Below are 15,350 nucleotides of genomic sequence, written 5' to 3'. Positions count from 1 at the left end.
GTCTTTGCTATTCGACGTTTTGGCGGTACTCTAACGAGTTCGTGAAATTGTCGCTTTTCAGGTACGCAGCAGGTCCCGTCACTGAGAGTGTTATTGCATTCGAATGATTCTCAACACGGGTCAAAATTACTGCGGCACGGTATGTGAAGGGTTAACGCATTATTCGTAGAAATTTTCGAATAAACAGAATTATTTCACGATTATACCGAAGAAAAGTCGTGGTTAACGATAATTACCTAACCAGGTACGGAACACGTGCAATACGGGAGCAAACACAGTAGCCCACAGGCCACCATATCTAGGAATATTATTAATTGTCAATAGCCGTTAACCGTGTATATTATTTTTTATGTTGAATGTAACTCTGGAACGATAGTTTATGCGTTATAAAAACGAAAAAGTACGAAATCGTATCTGAACCCGGAATATTGATTGGAAACCCGCAACAATCGGACAGAACCCAGCCTTCGATCAATCAGTTTGACATTGTATCTTTTCATCGCCTTATTACTAGCGGTATTTCCTTGAAATAAAGGTATGCATTTCAAAGTATCATTGTTTCAATATCACCGCGTCGAAACTCCAGACATGCATTTTAGCACGTACCATCTCGCGGTCGGTCACGCACTCTAATCATTCGATCATAAACACGCACTTGATACTGACAATTATATCCATGCGATCCTGTTGCACGCACTCACTTTCATCCTTCCGCATGCATTTGAGATATTAAGCGAACGCCTGGGCCGAATCCGATGCCGGTGTTTGTTAATGCGCGCTTTCGAGGAACGGCTCAAGCGTTCCCATTCAATATACATTCATCGTTCATTCATACAAAGGATGCTGCGATGATTTTCTACAAATATATAATAACACTCTATAAATATTCCTAGGACGTAGTATATTTTCAAATGTATTTGTATATCATGTACTTTATTAGCATTTCAATTATAAAGAAGGTTTCGAATCACGTCAGATTGAATAACAAAGAAAAAAAACAAGTAAGAAATATGGCAAGAATTATGTTGATAATGATGATGGATAATGAAAATGGTAACGTCAAAGATCGATGATACGAAAAAGGTTGGAGCTTGATCAAGTTTCTCATCTGAATAATGAATTACTTATTAATAATTAATTATTATGTATTTCTTCGTATTTTGTTCTATACGTATCGCATTTATTTCACTTACATAAAATCATTGGTTCTCCTAGAATAATCCATTTAAAATATTTCTTTTTTTTTTAACGAACTATCTTTTAATACTTTATTGCCATTTGTTGCAATACTTATTTAACGTGTACGATTGTGAATAAAATGAAGTTGTGAAAATAATATATTTTTCCTAAAATTTTTCTTTTTGTTTTTATTAAACATTGATTTTATCTTTTACTCGCGCAATGTCTACTTGCTCATACGTATACGCATACGTTTGTGTATCGAGTTAGTAGAGACACCTAACAGCGGCAAATATACTTCCTTCCTTCTCGAAAGTGAAAATTAACACTTCGTGGTACAATAGGGCGATTTTATTTACAAAATCTATCGCTTCTCGGCTATTTTAGCTAAGATCAAAGTGTAGTATCTGCTCTTATCAGCTTCATGTCTGGTACATTCCCTATCTCTGAATCAGAATATTAAACTGATTTTTGAAAAATGGTGGCAATGTAGAGCTCGCTCTTTCGCCACCGCGGGTTGAATCGTTCTTGCAGTGCCGCCGAATTCAGCCCTGCTTTTAGTGTTTACCAAAATGAATTTACTACTCGTAGTAGTTCCAAATTCCTCATCAGAGGTGGACAAAACAGCAAGATTTTCTGATTCTAATTGCTTATGTAGCTATGAAACAAAATGATAAAAAAGAAAATTTGTTTGACAAACATTTCTTTGTTCACGCTTAAAACGTTCAATAAACATGTTTTGGTTTCATTACTTCGTATATCACTTTATTTATGTTACTGTTGGTATGAAATAATAAACCGGAATAATAAATAAATACACGTGTCAAACAAATTTTCGTCTTAGTCAATTTGTTTCGTAGTTATAAGCATTTGAATCGAAACAATCATGCTGGTCAATAGTTTGATCTAAATCTGTATATTTCTGTTTACGCAGATATTGGAGCTTTAGTCATGTTATTTATGACGCATGTAGACTGTTGTCACCGAACGGTACAAGGACCCTGCCGACGGGCCTGAACGGTGATGCTTTGTCCAAAGCGATCGTGTCACTCAGATCGCGTACATAAAGAATCAAAGTGTAATTTGGTTGAAAACAAAACTAATTATACGATTAAAGAAATTGTTTATATAAACTTTTGTTAACATTATACTTGATAAATAATATATTGAGTCGTGCGGAAAGTCATTCCGTTTTTCCAATACGACGCGATAAATAAAAATTTAGTCGGGAAAATTATGCGCAAGCGCAATTTTTCAGCTACTTTTTCTTAAGGGATCTTCATCGATACGAAGGCGCACATTCTGGCAGCAACGACTGTGACAGTTAACTTTCATACACTCTGTGCATTATTTGGCTGCGCCTTGTATACATTCATGTAGAATCGAGTGACTGTGTGCATGGTCGAATGCCGTGAGCGAGTGTGTTTGGGAATAAGTGAATACGAGAAGGCTGCGAGTAATAGGACTGTTTATAAATGAGATATCTATGACAGAGCCGAGTGAATGTATCGATGGAAAGTTTAGGAATGCTCGAGTGTCTGGAGGTCCAGGCTCACATAGGTCGAAGATGTCCGAGAAAGTTTGCATGACGAAGAAGGCCTGCGAATAGAAGTGGACAGCGTGAAAGGTTAAATAGGGATAGAAGGGCGCGTGCGAGAGTATTGCATTTCGATAGTTGGAATGGCAGAGTGATTCGGTAGCTGTAAGAAAGCAGATACCGATTTTAATTGAACTTTCTATCCTTAGTTCTACTAGCTCGTTTCGCATACCAGTGGCATATTGATAACTGTAGGGTAAGCCAAGAAATGAAATTAATTTTAGCTGATAGACAATCTTTTTCTTCCATCATCCCCCTGCTCCTACATATATATAATATTATATATGTTATGAAAACTCAACGAGTGTGATTCAATTGTGATCAGTTGAATTATGCTATCTGTTTTCTTGCTCGTTTTGTTTTAGCTTCTGCCGGACAATACCACGATTAATTTTGAAATGTACTGTAATCAGCTGGACAAAACTGTGTGATTCACTCAAACCGAGAAAACCAGAAATTATTAGAAGAAAAAGTATAGTGTTCAACCACGATAATGCGAGACCTCGTACAAGTTTGGAACCTCGCCAAAAGCTTTTACAGATTGAATGGGATGTACTACTACACTCACCATATTCTCCAGATTTCGCACCTTCGGACTATTTCTTGTTCCTGTCTTTGCAAAATTTTTTGGATGGAAAGACCATCTCTTCAAATCTGGATGTCAAAGATCACTGTGACCAGTTTTTGCCAGCAGAGATCAGATGTTTTATGAGCGAGGAATCAATCGCCTGCCCGAAAGGTGGTAAAAGCTATTGGACCAAAAAGGAGAATATATATTTAATAAGATGTTTATACATTCTAAAAAGATCGTCTTTCCTTTTCACAAAAAAAAAAAGAAAAAACACGAAATGACTTTCCGCACAGCGCAATAGGGTATAGCGGAATTTAAAAAAATTGGAGCTTTGACAGGTGTGCATGCACCAGATCAGTGACTTCAGAATGCAAACTTGTAGAAAAAGGTGGTATAGGGAAGTATAAAAATGCAGTTATGCCAACAACACGCGGAGTTCCCAAGCGGTCACCCATCTAAGTACTATCCGCGCCCAACGCACCTCAACTTTGGTGATCGGACGAGAACCAGTGATTTTTTCTTTTCTTTTTTTTTAACATACGTTTATTGTGCACATTACATTTGTGTACATATAAATGAACCATAACGTACAAAAGGTTTACAGATGATAACTTAGTCTACGAGATCGATGGCCCCCGCGTGGAGCACTCGCGACCTTATAAGTAACCTTACACTACCGCGCTTATCGCTATATGGTGATATTAACTTAGGAGCTATCTTATTTTAGTGGCGAGTTTGCCTACAGATAGAAACGCAACCAAAACCATACGATTTATGGCTCTAGGTGGACAAGGGGTATGACTAGAAAAAAAAGAAAATAAATAAATAACTTAATAAGTAAATAAATAAATGGATAGGAGGGAAGGGGGGACGGGAGGAGGAGGAGGTGGAGTGAGTATATATCTTTATTCTTACAAGAGTACAGTGTATAAAACTTATTCCATATTCGCAATGTGAAAAATTACGGAAGAAATGTGGTTAGAATAGTACAACTAACGGTGGGGGAAAACCACGATGTTTGTAAATTGTTTATTTCTACATGAGAGTTTACAAATGTTGCCTAACACTGTATACAAGTTGCTTTTAACGAGTATCAAGCCACCAATATTTATTTACGTTCTTGCGATATGAATCTTCGCGATCTATTTTTGATACTTTTGTGTTAATCTTCGACGCGATGTTGAGACTGCCGTCTGTGTTATACAGAATTGTCGTGTTGTTCGCTTTTCTGGGCATTCGGTAGATCCAGTGTACGTTTTCCTCGTTCTGGATGTACCCTTGACCGCTCAGATGTACAAAAGCTTCTGGCGGCGTGTATCCCTTTAGGCGGGCTCTCTCGAAATACCCGGGGTTCGGGTATATCGAGCTATTTATGAGGCTATTGCTCTTTATATTTCTAATGTTTGCCCAATGATTACGAATTAATCTGAGCATGAACTAATCTATTCTGACTATTTTCGCGAATTCGTAAAGTTTATGATTGCTAATACGTTTTGCGAAATTCGACTCCGGAGTCTGGTATTTTCTCTCGAAACTCCTCAACTTCTCTATTGTACTTGCCGTTACATTAAACCATATGTGAGTATCGGTCGTACATGTGCTCTGTATCAAATAATTTTGGTTTTCGCGATCAGCAATTTTGAATAGAACAAACGCTCGTGATTGGCGAATTCCCTCTGAGCTTTCTCGTCCTGTGTTTCGACATGATTGATAATGTTTAACTTAAAATCCAGATGTACGCCTAAGTAACGAACCACTTTTTTATTCGCAATTTTTGTCCGTTCGTCTTTTCCGTCGTGCAGTTGAAACTGTTTCCAGTGTTTCATTAGGTCGTAATTGGACCGGTTTGAAATGTACGGTCGAAATAGAATAGTTTCGCATTTCCCGGTATTAATTTTCAACTTTCATGTGTGGAAGTAATCTTGAATTTTTTCAAATGTTTCTTGTAATCGCGTTCTCAAGATCGAAGGTTTACTATTTTTTGTGTATACTAAGTGATCGTCGGCGAAGGCTATTGCGAATATGTACAGATCGTTATTTAGATCGTACATGCGGAGTAAGTCGCTTATGCAAATGCTAAACAGGATGGGCGAATTGACATTGCCTTGTTGTAAGCCATTCTCAATCGTGAATGCTTTCGCGAACGAGCAATTGTTTCCTGCGAATGAATTTTTTGCCATGCACTATGTCCCTGATCATTTTGACAAGGTGCGGAGGAAATCCTCTCTTTATCAGTTTAAAGAAGAGGCCGTCCAGCCACACCATGTCAAAAGCTTTTTCCAGGTGAATTAGGAGCGCACCTACACATTCGTCGGCGTTTCTCGCCAAGCAAATATCCGAAGTAAATTTGGAAATCGCGTGAATCGCAGAATGTTGGTACCTGAACCCGAATTGAGTCTCCGGGGTAATGTTGGTCGCGTCACAGTAGTTGGTCAGGGATTTGTTTATGACAGTTTCGAAAACTTTGCTAATATTCGCGAGGAGGTTAATTAGTCGGTAATACGTTGGATTGCTTCAGCCCTTTCCTTTCTTTTTGATTGTTATTAATTTGGCTATTTTCCACACGGTGGGGAAATACATTCGGTTTAAACGCTTATTGGAAAGAATCGCATAATTGTATACGTATAGTATTGACAAGTTTCTCAGAGCGATATTAGGAACGTTGTCGAAACTGCAGGATTTCTTGATATTTAGATTTTTAAATGTTAGTTTCAGCTGTGTGTACGATGTAAAATAGTCTGTGGGTACGCGTGCGTCATTAGGATCGTCCGCCGTATTGTCATTGTCGGAAGTACATACCGTTTTGTCGTTCAGTCTGTCTTCCAAAATTTCCTGTTAGTTTGTCGATTTTCTGTCCGGTGATATGGGAAAGTTGCTTTTTACCCTTATGCATGTTTTGTGTATGTACAGTTTCGAAATGGTTACCGAGGACATTTTATTTCTCCTGAGTCTCCGTTACGAGTACGTCATGCCGATCGTGTGTTTGACGAGCGTCGAATCGTACGCTTGTATACCGAAGGAGGTGCGCGTTCGCCATAGGAATTTTTAGCGTTCCTATGGTGTTTGCTTCCTTCGGACGGAATATACTATTGATCGCGGGGAAGAATTTCGAGGATTGTCGTGGCCATATATTTGAGATTTTATTTTTCCAAAAGGCGTTCACCGAATCGTTGAACGCTTTCTTTATTTCGTGCTTGATTTCTTTCAATGCGACTTTATGCGCTGTTGCTGACGCGTCGTTTCTATTGACGTACGATTCGAGTCTCGTAAGTCTACTTAGTCTTGTCATTATGTGGCTTTTCTGTTTACGTAATCCGTCTGTAATTCAAAGATATCATTATTAAGTTGGAGTTGCTTGTTACTGACTGTTTATTGATATTTTTTAAGAAAGGGTAAACCTATTAGTCCGTCTTCTATCAATGGGAAGTTGTCCTCCACTATTAGCAATTCGTGTGTTAACTGCCTATCTTTTACCGGTGTGAAGCTAGAAATTTTGTATTTCGTGGAACCTAATTGAATTATTTTATCATGTTCTAACTTTAACGGGTCTCTGACCAGTCCTCTCTTGATAAGGTTGGCTCCTGCTCCGGTGTTAATGAGAAATCTTCCTCGTCGTTGGGTTTCCGGGAATCTTGTTTCAGTGCATCGTAGCACGCCTGGGGTGTAATATAATCTTCTAGTCTCAGGTTGTTTGTTCTTGGCGGAATTTTTCCTGTCTGGACTCCATGAAAATTTGTGCTCTATAACAGGTAACACTGTGACTTCTGATGTCCTATTTTTTGGCAATGCTCGCAGCGTATCGGGTTAGTTGTCAGTCTATTAGTCTCGGTTTATGTTTTGGGTCTCGGATTCCCTCTGTATACTAGGTTTGGCCTCGTCATGGGTCTTGATGATGGTGGAAGTCTAGGTATATTCTTGTTTCATTTTGACTCTTTTAGCCATGTTTCTATGTTACCTGCTTGCTGTTGGGCTTCATTGATTGGTCCGTGTTTCGTAGGAAGTACTAGCTGAGCTATTTCCACACGCAGGATGCAAATGAAGAATCTTATAGCCTCATGTGTCTCTTATTCCAATGCAATGTTCCTAGCAGTCGGGTTTCTATGCTTATATTGAATGGCGTACTCCAGTTCTCTTAGACTTTGGCGAAAGCGGTTTGCATAAGACTGCACGCTTTCGGTTTGTTCTTGCTTCGTCTGTTGCATCCTACTCCGGCTTCTGCTTATGGTGGTTGGTGTCGAAGTTGTGATCGTCATGCTTCGTATAAATCTTCGTAGGTATTTATCTGACAAAACCTCATGGCCTTTTTTGCTTGACCGACTATTTTTTCTGCCATTATCATCCGTAGAAGCATTGGTTGGTCGAATGGTCTGTTTCTTGCGAAACTTACCGTTTTGATGAACTCTTCTGTCCCGATATCGTCCTCTCAGTTCAAGTTTTCCACGCTTCAGTACTGGTTCGTACGTTGTGTTTCTCGTTGGTTGGCGTTCTGTTGGTAGGGCGGATGGGAATGGTTTGCTTGTTTCATACCCAATTATGGCGGTCGATGTTGTTTCGTCATCGGTGAGACTTGGTTCAGTCCGGAGTATGCTTTCTCGTGCGTTGATCCCCATAGTGCGTAAGAGTCCCAGTAATTCCTGCTGTTGGGCTTAGAACTTTACATCTAATTCCTCTATTGCTTCTGTTAGGTTTATATCGCGGAGTTGTGAGATATAGTTCGCTTAGCGTTAGCCTCTTGTCGTGCCTCTAAGCCGCTTATTGACTCTTGCATTCATCCCAGTTGTTTAAGCATTGTCTCTTGTGCCGCGAGTATTTTATTTGATGCGCTTTCGGTTATTTGGTCCTGAGACATGTTTGAAAGCTTTTTACCTCGGTTCTGAATAAGTTCCCTGTGGGTGCCACATTGGTCCGGTTTTCTTCTTGCTCTGCGGAGAATGTTCTTCCGTTGCCCCTCAGGTGGATTTACTGGTGTTTTAAATATCCTATCCTGGCATGATCGCCAATGTTGACGCTGAGAAACACGTCGCAAGTATTGGAATAAAATATAAACCAATTTTGTTACGACGAAATACGTGGCAAGTATTAAAACAAAATATAAACGGGCGGGTCATCAACCTTCGTGGTTGACACCCCCCCTTCTAAAAGAATCCATGTTGACTATATTAATGCTTATTTCGCAATGTAAGTGTAATACAGATATTGAACAGTCTCAAATATTCAACGTAGGTTTTCAGAATAGGTATACGAATGCAGGATTGTTCCGATTGAGGAATAATATAGAACTCCCTTATTCGCTTGCGCTCGGTTTTTATGCTATAATTTTCTGGTTGAGTAGGCGGCTTCCAGTCACGTGTTTTCTGGATTTGGCTGATTTTGCTATGGTTGCTGTCTGGGCGATGCATCTGGTGATGCGTTGGCCGAATTTTGGCTGGCGTCACACCGTCCAAAAGCATAACGCGCTGTATTGACAGTGTACCAAGGTATTCAGAGGAACAAATGAGTATACATTTTAGTGCCAGAGATCTGAATTTCATGAATGAAATAGAAGATTGAGGGTCGAACCGTTCGAGAACCTTACCACCTTCTTTGAGGGACAAACGGCAATGTGAATAGCTTCACCTATTCCAAGATTCCAAGAGTCGAACCATGTACTCTGAGAGTAAATTAGCTGATCAGCATTGGCAATAGACACCTTAAATTCACGGTTTGCATATTAAAGTAAAGCATCAAACCGTTCGAGAGCGTTAACAATTGGTTTCAATTCAAACGTTTTACCGAAGGTGTTAACTGCCGCGAAACTCACCCGCTTCATCGAGAGCATAGCATCGTGGTCATAAAAAGACATTATTGTTCATTTCAGTGGCGGGCACATTATCCTCATGTTTGAATTAGGAGTTGAATGGTCAATCCGCTCGAGAAAGTTGCCACCTTGTCTGAAATGGCAACGGCTATGTGTGTAGCTTCACCTATCCTGAGATACCGAGATTCAACTATGGATTCCGGCAGTAAATGCGGTTTTCCGTTTTGGCAATAGACATCTCAAATCACAGTTTGAATATTAAAGCAGACCGTCAAGTCGTATTAGAGAGTTACCTATTAATGTAGATCAAATTTCTTACAGAATGCCTTTCCCTCTGAAAACCTAACCCGCTGTGATGAGAGAAAAACATCGAGTTCGTTGGAACAAATTAGTAAACATGTTAGTGTCACGCCACATAATTTCCTGTATGATTTTAAGGATCGAGTGTCAAACCGTTCGAGAAGTTTACCAACTTCTTTGAGAGTGGATCTACTAAGTCAATAACAACACCTACCATGTGATCCCGAAAGTCAAATCACGTATTCCAGGAATAAATCAGCTGAATTGTATTGGCGATAGGCACCTTTTTTCACACTATGAACATTAAGGTAGAGATTCAAACCTTCTGTGAACATTACGAATTGGTGTAAAGTTATTCCTTTTGCCAATACTACACCTTCGGATATACAAATCCGCTGTAGCGACTGTCTTGCATAATTTTCGCGTGATCAAATTAGCAAACATTTTAGCACGCCGACACCTTGTTTTCACGTAGGAATAGGAATATCAGGGGCTAAACCGTGCGAGAACGTTACCATCCTATTCGAGAGTAGCACAACTGAATCAGTAGCTACACCTGTCCTGTAGTTCCAAGTGTCACACCAGGTATTCCGAGAATCGACCCATAGAGCAGTATTACCACTGGACGCCCTAATTCACGGTATGAATATTTAAGTAGAGCGTCAAATCGTTGTAGAACGTTACCTATTGGCGTGGATTTAAACTATTTACCGGATACCGTATCTTCCGAGGAGCTATCCCGATGTATCGAGATTATAGCTTAGTGTTTAGAGACACATCATAGTATACATTTTAGTTGCGGCAACTTAATTTCATGTATGAATTACATGATCGAAGGTCAAACAGTTCGAGAACGTTACAAAGCACTTTGAGATTCGAACGGCTATGTCAATAGCTTCACCTACAATGTGATTCCAACGGGATATCAGGTAATCCGGTAGTAACTTCCGAAGAAAGTATTGGCAATAGACACCCTAATTCACGATACGTGTGTTAAAGTAAAGTGTCGAACCAATATAGAACGTTGTTATTGGTATAGATTCAAACTTACAACCGACGGCCATTCCTTTCGAGAAGCTAACCCGCAATATTGAGAGTATAACTTTGTGGTCCGAGAAGCAAGCTAGTATACATTTTAGTGGCGGGCACCTTAGTTTCATATATAGATCAGAAGGTCGAGTCTCGGACAGTTCGAGGACGTCAACACACCCCTTGCCAGCCAAACTACTAAGTTGACAGCTTCACCTATCCTGTGATTCCGAGAGTCGTACCAGGTGTTCCGGGAGTAAATCCGAAGAACACTATTGGCAATACTCACTTTAATTCACGGAATAAATATGAACGTACAGAGTCAAACCGTTGTAGAACGTTACACGTTGGCACAGAGTAAAACATTTATCGAAACTCTTACATTCCGAAGACAAAATTGGTTGTATCGAGAGTATACCACCGTGTTCAATAAAAGACATCATGATACGTTTCAGTGACGGGTACCTTAATATCATGTATGAAATTGTACTATGGAGTATCAAATCGGTGGGGAATGTGTCCATCTTCATTGGGATTCGAACGGCAAAGTCAGTAGCCTCACTTATCCTGTAACTGCGACTGCCATACCAGGTATTCCGGGAATAAATCCGGTGAAAAGTATTGGCAATTGGACCCATAATTGACGGTTTGAATATTAAGGTAGTGCGTCTAACCGTTGTAGAATGTCACCAACTCGTATACGATCAATCTTGTTACCGAAGGCCGTACCTTCGAGAAGCCCATCCGGCTGTTAGTAGTGCCCTGCATAGTGTTCGTGGAATCAAAATGGTAGACATTTTAGAGCGGGTCACGGTGATTACAGGTGTGAATTAGAGATCGAGGGTCTAACCGTCGCGATCCTTACCACCTTCTTTATGTGTCCAACGGCTGAGTCAATAGCTTCACCAATCCTTTGATTCCCAGGGCCAAACCGGGTATTCCGGGAGTAAATCCGGTGGACAAGATTGGCATCAGAAAACATAATTCCCCGCTAGTAGAGCGACAATAATTCTGAGATCGTTAGTAATTGGTGTAAAGTCATACTCTTTACCGACAGCTTTACGGTTTCGAGAGAATACCTTCGTGGTCACAGGATCAAATTGATAAATATTTTAGTGACGCGGACCATAATTTCATTGTGAATAAGAAAATCTAGGGCCAAGCCTTTCGAGAAAGTTACCACCTTCTTTGAGATTCGAACCGGTAACTCAATAGCGGAATATATCCTGTGATTCCAAAAGTCAAACGAGATATTGCGGGAGTAAACACGCTCTACAGTAATGGTAATAGGTACCTTCATTCGTAGTTTCAGTTTTAGAGTAAAACGTCAAACCGTTGTAGATCGTTACGCATTCCTATAGAGTCAAACCTATTACCGAAGGCATTACCCCTCCAGAACCTCAAGATCTGTATCGAGAGTATAATTTCGTGACCAAGGAAACAAATTAGTAAACATTTTAGTGACGGTCCTCTTAATTTCATGTATGAAATAGAAGATCGAGTGTCATACTTTTCGAGAACTGTCACACCTCCTTTGTGAGTCGGACGGCTGAGTCAGTAGCTTCACCTATCGTGTGATTCCGAGAGTGAGACCAGGTATTCCGGCAGTAAGTGCCCTGTGCAGTATTGGCGATGGACACCATAATTCGTGGATAGAATATCAAAACAGAGCGCCACACCGTTTGAGAACGCTACCAATAAAGTCAAACGCTTTGCCGAACGCCCTACCTTCCGCGAACCTCTCTCGCTTCATCAAGAGTATAATTTCGTGTTGAGAGAAAGAAGTTAGTAATCATGTCAGTGACGGGCAGGTTAACTGCATGTATGAATTAGATGGTCGAGTGTGAAATATTGCGAGACAGTAACCACCACATTTGAGTGTCGCTTCTCCCATCCTGTGATTCCGAAGGGCAAAGCAGGTATTCCGGGAGTAAATCAACAAAAACGGTATAGGCAATAGACTCCTTAATCCACGGTTTGAATATTTCTGTATAACGAGAAACCGTTTCAGATCGTTTCCAGTTGGTATAAGTTCGAAGGATTTATTGGTCACCATACCGTCCAAATGCATAACGCGCTGTATTGAAAGTGTAACAAGGTATTCAGAGGAAGAAATGAATACACATTTTAGTGCCCGACACCTTAATTTCATGAATGAAGTAGATGATCAAGTGTCAGACCGTACGAGGACGTTACCACCTTCTTTGAGACACTAACGGCTACGGCAATAGCTTCACCTAGTCCAAGATTAATCACTGTAAGAATATTAAAGTATAGAGTCAAACAGTTTGTGAGTGCTACCAATTGGAATAACGTCATACCCTGTATCGGATACATTACCTTCCAAGAATATGTCTCGCTGAATCGTGGGTATAACTTCGATGTACAGAGAATCAAATTAGTAAACATTTCAGTGACGGGCTCGCTAATTTCATCTGTGTATTATAAGATGGAGTGTCAATCCGTTCGTGAACGTTAGCAGCTTCTTCGAGAGTCTAACGGTTGGGTCAGTAGCTTCACCTATACTTGTGATTCCGAGAGAGAAGCCTGATATTCCAGACGGAAAAATAGAGAATGGCATTGCCAATAATCACCTTGCTTCTCGGGTTGAATATTAGAGTTGCTCGCCAAACCGTTGCAGAACGGTACCTATGCGTACAGAGTCAAAATTTTCACCGAAGGCCTTACCTTCGAGAATCAAACCCGCTGTAGCGTGTGTATTGCTTAATGTTCACGGATAGCAATTAGGTGACATTTTAGCACACGGAAACCTTATTCTGATCTACGAATAGAACAAGCGAGAGTCAAACAGTTCGAAAACGATCCCAACTTCTCTGAGAATCAAACGGCGAATTCAATAGCTTCACCTACCTGTGATACCTAGTGCTAAACCATGTATTCCTGGAGTGAATCAGCGGAACAGTATTTGCAATAGACACCATAATTCTCGGCATGAATATTAAAGTTGAGAGTCAAATCTTCGGAAAACAATACCAATTGGTAAAAAGTCTTCCTTTTTAACCAATACCTTACATTCCGAAGCCTCAAAACGTTGTAGCAATTGTCATGCTTATTGCCCACGGAAACAAATTAGTAGACATTATAGCAGAAGCACACGTTATTTATATATATATGACTGAGAAGTTGGAGAAACAAAGCAATCCAGAACTTTACCACCTTCTTTGAGAATCGTACATGTAAGGAAACTGCTTCACCTATCCTGTGATTCCGAGAATCACATCAGGTATATCAGGAGTAGATCTGCTGTACCGTAATGGCAATGGACACTTAATTTCACGGTGTGGATATTAAAGCAGGGGTTCAAGTCGATGGAGAACGATACAACTAAGAATAGAGTCAAACTTTTTGCCGAAAATCTTGCCTTGCGAGAATGTAACCCGCTGTACAGAGAGACTAGTTTAATATTCACCTAGACAAACAAGTGGGCATTGTAGCAGAGAGAACACCTTAATTTTATGTATGAATAAGCAGATCGAGAGTCAAACCTTTCGAGAATGTTACCACGATTCTTGAGAGCCGCACAGCTAAGTCAGTAGCTCCACGTAGCCAATGACTCCGAGACTCATACCAGGTATTCCGGGAGTAAACCCGGTGAATGGTATTGGCAAGAGGCACCATAATTCACGGTATAAATGTTTAAGTACAAAGTCAAACCATGAATAACGTAAACAATTTATATAAAGACAAACTTTTTACCGACAGCCTTACATTCCGAGAAGCCTAACCATGTACATCGAGAGTATGACTTTGTACTCAGAGAAAGACGTTAGTATACATTTTAGTGATGGGCATCATAATTTCATGTATGAATAAGAAGATACGGGGCGAAATTGATCCAGAGCGATACCACCTTCTCTTAGAGACGCACAACTAAGTCACAAGCTCCACTTTTCGTGTGATTCCGTGACGAGGTAGGTGGTGTTATTGACTTAGTCGTTCTACTGTCAACGAAGTTGGTAACATTCTCGAACGGTTGACATACGATCTTCTAATTCACACATGAAATTAAGAGTGCCTTCACTAATATATATACTAATTTGCTTCCTTGAAAAAGAAGTTATAGTCTCGATACAGGGGTATATGTACTCGGTATGCAAGGCCTTCGGTAAAACGTTTGACTTTATACCAATTGACAGTATTCTCAAACGGCTTGACGCTCTACCTTAATATTCAAACCGTGAATTCAGGAGAGTTGCCAAAACTGTTCAGTGGACATAATCCAGGAATTCCTGGTTTTGCTCTCCGAATCACAGGATAGGCTATGCTATTGATTTATCAGTTAGACTCTCGATGTAGATGGGAACGATCCCGAACGGTTTGACCCTCGATCTTCTAGTTCATATATCAAATTAAGCTGCCCGTCACTTGAGCCTTTATTAATTTGATCCCCTGAACATGAAGTTATACTCTCGATGAAGCGGGTGAGGGTCGCGGAAGGTAAGGCCATCGGTAAACCGATAGAATTTATATGAATTGGTAACGTTCTAAAACGGTTAGACGCTCTACCGTAATATTAAGGGCGCAAATGAAGGTGTTCGTTGCTAATTCAGTACGAGAGATTTTCTCCCGGAATATCAGCTTTCACTTTCGGAATCTCTCGTTATGCGAAGCTACTGACTTAGCCGTTCGACAGATAATGAATGTGGCAACGTTCTCGAAAGGTTTTACATAGGATATTTGTATTTGTGTATGCAAATAAGGTGCCCGTCATTAATATGTATACTAATATGATTCTCTCAACGCGAAGTTATAATCTCGATACAGCGGGTCAGTTTCGTGGAAGGAAATACAGTCGGTGAAAGGTTTGACTTCATAGGAATAGGTATCGTCCAATAACAGTATGACTTTCTGCTTTA

The 15,350-nt window shown here is 40.2% G+C and overlaps 1 non-coding gene across 1 annotated transcript; it reads left to right on the top strand.

The window, feature by feature from the left end:
• Window positions 1-1,545: 1,545 nt before the first annotated feature.
• On the top strand, window positions 1,546-1,738 carry LOC143220632 (U2 spliceosomal RNA). The gene has a single exon (XR_013011651.1). It is a non-coding gene; the product is annotated as a U2 spliceosomal RNA (small nuclear RNA).
• Window positions 1,739-15,350: the final 13,612 nt, after the last annotated feature.

The sequence above is a fragment of the Lasioglossum baleicum genome, unplaced genomic scaffold (assembly GCF_051020765.1).
Source record: "Lasioglossum baleicum unplaced genomic scaffold, iyLasBale1 scaffold1335, whole genome shotgun sequence".
Classification (NCBI taxonomy): domain Eukaryota; kingdom Metazoa; phylum Arthropoda; class Insecta; order Hymenoptera; family Halictidae; genus Lasioglossum; species Lasioglossum baleicum.
Note: the sequence above shows the minus strand (reverse complement) of the source record. Positions and strands in the feature narration are given on the sequence as shown.